We start from the raw sequence: 6000 nt of genomic DNA on the forward strand, positions 1-6000 counted from the left end.
GGACACTGAGGATGAGCTCCAACCCCTGTGAAATCCAGGCTGTGCACAGGGGCTGTCCTCAGCAGGGACCGACCTCCGCCTCTTCCCCCCTTCCCTAAGCAGAAGGAGCAAAGAGCTCCCAAGGGGCAGGACGACCCCGGGCTGCGGCTCCGCAGGGACCCGTCTGCAGCCCATCATTTAGTTCGCTCGCCCCCATAACCTGGATCACAGCCCCTCCCTCACTGCGGCTTTTAGGTCTGCAAGCAGCGTTTGATGAGAGCGTCTTGCGGAGGCTGCAGCCACGGCCGGCCCTCAGCGGAGGCTCCCTGCAGCCCAGGCAGGTGCTAAAACTTCGCATTTGCTGCTTAAATTAAAAATACAAACCAGGCCCTGGAGGGGTTTTCTGCACTTTACCCTTCAGCTGCGATGTCACACGTAATTTGGAGCGCAGTCACAGATCGGCGCTGCTGGGCAGGGTACTGACGACTTTTCAAAGTTAAAATGATAATCGTTAACGAAACGGAGTTTTTCCATTTTCCTTCTTTTTAACCATTGGTAGCACAAAGCAATGTCTTCGAATTCTGATAAATTTTGAAAAATCAATTTAAAAAGCCCCACATAAAGCTTCTCTCCCTCCATCAGGCCAGCTCTTACTCCAGTTTGGGGCGATGGGTTTGCAGCCGGGAGCTGCGAGGGGGGGCCTGTCCAGGCAGAGCAGCTCCACCACGTACACCAAGAGGGAGGGGGTAATTGGGGGGGGGGTTCTTGTGGATTTGGCCGAGCCCGACCCAAACCCTCCCGCTGAGCGCAACCTCGCCAAAGGTCCCACTGGCAAAAAAAGAAAAATCTTCTCCTTGTAGTGCTGCTGCTCCCACCCATCTACCCCCGTCCATCCTCCGCAGCTCCCACCGCAGCGATGCCCTGGGTCTGGTGTCCTGAGGCGGGTAGCAGTGGGTTGGGAGGGGATTTTCTCTGCTGAGGATCCTCACGCAAAACCCACGGAGCTGACGGAAAGGCTCCACCTGCCCTCGCTGCCCCACGCAGCCGCAATTGCCCCACGGGCACGCAGAGTCACAGCCGGAGCCGGGCTGTGCCCGTTAGGCACTGCTATAGGGACCCAAAGGGCCGCAGCCACGCCGGCTTACAAGCTCTCGGGCTGTCGCCGCGCCCGGTGGTCCCAAGCAGCTTCCCTGCAGGATTGAAGCCACATGGGAGAGCCAGGAGCCCACGCTTCCCACCGGCGGGTACCACAGAGCCGGGGTCCCTTTTCTGGGTGGAGGGGAGAGCAGAGCAAAGCGCAGGAGACCTGGCTGCTGAGCAAAGTCCCCCTCTCCGTGCCTCTGCTTCCCCAGCTGGAAAACGGGAGGAGAGAGGACACCTCTGAATTGCAGTTTCAGATCTGCTGCTGCAAAGTTACTGGTAGGATTATTACTACTTCACCCATTCCTTCAAAGGTGACATCCACAGCCTTTATGACAACTCCATTTCTTAGACTAAATGCACAATGGAGAGGCACTGGGGACCCATTCAACTCCCCGCCTCAAGGCTTTTTTGATCACAGGCACTTGATTATTTTTACTTATGTGGGCTTAAGAAACCGCACAGCACAGCATATAGCAAGGGCAAGGGTAAATAACAGAGCAGCATGAGCTGCCAGCTCTGATGGGCTGGCTGGGCTGGAAGAGAGCCCTTGAAAACCCTCTGCGGGCGCAGGGCTGCCAACTCGGCCCCATCCAGGCTGGAACCTGGCGGGTGACGCAGGTGTCCTTAATGGCAGACACGAAGCAGAGCAAAGCCCTCACTGCCGTCAGGCTGGGGCGACGTGTGCGCTGGAGAGGGGCGTGCAGACAAACCAGGCTTTCACGGAAAGGTTTTTGGAGCGATTGGCTGCGTACAGCTGGCCCCGGGTGCAAGCCGTGGCTACGCCGTCCTTCAGAGAGGTCTCGGGGACAGGCAGGACACGTGGTGGACTTGCACTGAACAGAGGAGCCCCCAGGCAGATGGCCCTTTCTCCAGCTCTCCCCTGCAGCAGGAAAGCTTCTGTGTCCTAGAGCCAATCCGATGGTCACGCCAAACAACTGCCGCCTGTTCTGAGCTCCCGAGGGACCCGCTCCACCACCGCAGCGGGCCAGATCCCCGCTCGCTTCAGACATGGTCACCTCTCGGCCTGCCAACTAGCCTGAACATTTCACCCCGAAGAGAATGACACCATCTGCTTGGTATGTCTGCTCTGGAGTCTTCTACTGAGCATGTGGGAAGACCTCATCTATGTCTATATTGTCTTTGGTACAGAGCCAAGGGGCTCAGGCCATCTGCATCCACGCAGTCCGCAGGGACGGTGCTGGAATCTGAACCAGCCCCGTCCCGCTGGGGCAGCCAGCTCGTGGCTACAGCACACGTGCCAGCGTGGAAGCAGAGCGAAAACCAGGGGTGTGCAGAGTCCGGCGGGTGCCTGGGCCGAGGGAGCGCCCGTTCATACAAGAGGACACTGGTGATGGCTTGGGAGAGACCTGGAGCGGAGCATGTAGGATCTAAGGCTTGTGGAAGAGAGGGGCTCTGCGTAGGATTGCTGGACAGCCGCGTTTCATGCACCTGCGATAGGTGCGTTTCTCCCATTATCCTGGTCCAAGACGATGCCATGACCTGCTCGTCGGGCACAAGACCACTGAACATTGCTCAGCACCTTCCTCTCCTGCCTCTCCAGCCCCCATCCATGCAAAACGGGAACAGAAATGCTACCAAGAGCCAAGCAGTGGAAAGAGAACCATGCCAGGAACAAGCCAACACAACTCTCTGGAAATACTCAGCTTCTTTTTCATATTTAAGGGCTCCAACAAAAAAGCAGAATGGGGTCTATGACCCTGGTGCTCCTCAGGCATCCCCTGCTTCTCCCTCCCAGCCCGCGCCCCGGCACTAACCACTAACAGGCACAGAAGAGGCTTTGCAGCTACCAGCTACTGCAGAGAGCAACCCAGTCCTCCGAACCCGACACCAAACCTCCTCTTCCCTTCAAAAAACAGCTGAAAGTTTCCTATAATGACCCAGAGCATTTGATGACCCAACTCTGAGACCAGCCTTCGCATGCAAACGCCGCTTCCTCTGAACGACCCTTTGAATGACCAAAACCACTCTTGAACTATCAGCTCCAGTGTCTCCAGTTCACTCTGCGCTCCCTTCCTGACAGCTCTTGGGCCGTCTGGAGAAACCTGGGCAAATTCTTTGGCCTCCAATTTCCCCCCCCAGGTGGCAATGCTGGGGGCTGGTCAGCAAGAGAGAAAAGCACTGCAGAAGAAGTAGGTGCTGGGGGAGAACTTCTCCTGGGCCTTTTAAAGGAGCCCTGTGAACCCAGATGGCAAGCAGGGTCCTCCTCGCTGACGGGACGTGGGCACATGTGGCTAGGGAAAAAGAAAAGGTCAATAAAACCAGCTTCTGATTTAAAAGCAAAAGGCAGAACCGTGGAGCCTGCGGGCTACGCGACAGAAAAGCATGCAGTTCTGAAGCATGACCCATTAACGTGCCAAGCCAGATCTAAGAGCCGAGCGCTGGGGTGGGAGCTGGTTTTCTCAAGAGCGGGACATGTCTCCAAACCATATTTTGAGGAGACCTCATCACCCAGCTATGCAGGGCTGCTTGGGGGAAAAACAGAACAAAGCAGAACCAGCACGAGCCTTTCCTTCTGGTGCTTAGGAGAAACGAACTCTCGGGAGAGGGGAGGAGCGAGGAGCCAGCTGGAGAGCCTACAAGGTCAGCGAGTTTGGTTTTGGGCATCTCTAGCGATCAGCACCGGTCATCGCCGTTCTTTGGGGGGGACCTTTTTGCTAACGAACAATCACCAACCACTCCTCCCTCGCCCTGGTCTCCCCTTACTGCCGAGGTGCAAAGCCAGGAAGGAGCCGGGCTGCGAACCCTCCCCGGGCCTCGCTCCTGCCTCCTCACGAGCATCGCTTGCTCGGGGCAGTGCCAAGCGTGCACCTACACGCGCTGCGGACAACAGGACCGCAGCACAAACATGGGAAGTTAATCACACCGGCCCTATTCTCATGTAAATTTTGAACCTCTAGCTGTATTAAAAAAGGCTTTGATATTAATATTAATATTATTTATTATAATAAAGAACAGTCAAGCAGCGTGAAAAAAATATATCTTAGCTACATTACCTTAAATTGCCAAAAATATACACATTTTTCTCTTTTATTTAATAAAAAAAACAAATCAAAACAAAAAAGACACATGCAACATACTAAATGAGACATTAGCATCAAAACGGGTAAAGAAACGTACCCCAGTGCAACTGAAACACAGATAATCTTTAGCTTTTATTTTTTCTTTCCCCTGCTCTCCCTCTTTTTCACAGAGATACAAATGTTTAATGTCGACCTTCTAGCAGTGCCCCCTTCTTCTCCCCTCAATCTGCCAAAGGGACCTTTGGCTCTGGGACAAGTTGAGGCGATTAGACAAGGAGCACACTTCAAAGGGCCCGGGCGCCTTTGGAAGGTGTCGGAGAAGTGTGTAAGTGCTATATGTCTCGTCCCCCGCTCATCCCCTCCAGCCTCCTGCCTCTGTGCTCCAGGGAGCCCCGGAGAGCCGAGGGGCTTTGTGCTCAAACTGCTGCCACCACCAAAACCCAAGGGCACGGCCAGCACAGAGCCGGGGGAACCAGGGGTGCTGCGGAGCTCAGCCCTCCCTGCTTTTAACAGCCATCCTGCCTACAAACCCCATTCCTTGAATTCAGTCCTTGATTTCCAACCTCTTCTGACGGGTGGGCTCCCAAATACTTTCCCAGTAGCGGTGCGGAGCCCCGTACGGCACATTTCAGCCTCCTGACCGCAAGCTCACCATTCAGTACCTCTCACCGACCTCCTGCAAGTTTCCTGTTGCTGCCCAGAGATTTGGGCACTGAACCACTGACCAGAACAAGGTTTTTGTTTGTCCCGGGAGACCACGTACCACAGCTCGCTACACAAGGGATAGATGCTAACCAGCCTTCCCTCCTTCCCATCCCCTCTCTTCCCGGTCCTGGCTCATTTCTAATTCCAGGGCGTGAAGTGTGGTTAAATTTTGGAAGGGTCTGACCAGGTCTGGGCATGAAATCAGGCCCTCGTGGTTACAGATTGGTGTGAAGGCCGTGCTCATGGTCAGCATGACAGCAAAAGAGGTGGCAATGCAAATTCGGGACCTTAGAGTAAAAAAAAAAAAAGTATAAAATAAAATAAAAATCAAACCCCAGACAAATGCAGCTGGGCAAGCAGCTGGCAGAGACCACATTTGCACATTTAACAGCCACCGTTTTAGCCCCAGCACTTCTGCCCGTCACCTCGCTGACCCAAACCAGCGCTAAGGAACGTCTGTGCCCAAACCCTGTTGCTTGGCAAAGGTTGGCAGGTACAGCCTTCACATGCACACAGCCATCGCGTGCACAGACAGGGCACTTCAGGGCTGAATTTCGCACGGTGGCCCTGAAGTAGCCAGTCTGCGTGTTGCTTTCAAGCCCAAGACTCCTCACGCGTGGAGGGGGCAGCAAGGCAAGACCCCCGCTGCAGAAACAGACCCTGCACTGAGCAGGGGGTCTCTGTGCCGGGGCCCTTTGGGTGGCACCTCTGCTCGCAGAGGGGAAGGGGAACGACACAGCTGCGGGGGGAAGAAAAAGAAATTAAAAAAAAAGTGCAAGCACACAATTGTGCCAGAGCAATTTCAGGGACAGGGAGCCAAAATTGGAGGCAAAATTAGAGTCAAACCATTTGCAACTGAAAGATCTCATTCACAGTTTGTAAGTACCCGGCGATGGAAGGTGGCACAGCTCAGCCCGTGACTTACTCGGGAGGTGGCCGGGGACAGGGAGGTGGCCAGGGACAGGGAACATGTCAGCGAGAGCCACGGCTCAGTGCTCCTCTCTAGGTCTGTGCTGCAGAGACCACAAGGAAGGGAGACTCTTTTCTTTTTTTCCTGCATTTTCACTTTTAGCTGCCATCTCCATCTTTCCAATAGCTTCTTAACCTTGTTAAAACATTAGCTTTTCTTTAT

Source organism: Gavia stellata, chromosome 28, assembly GCF_030936135.1.
Source record: "Gavia stellata isolate bGavSte3 chromosome 28, bGavSte3.hap2, whole genome shotgun sequence".
Lineage (NCBI taxonomy): Eukaryota > Metazoa > Chordata > Aves > Gaviiformes > Gaviidae > Gavia > Gavia stellata.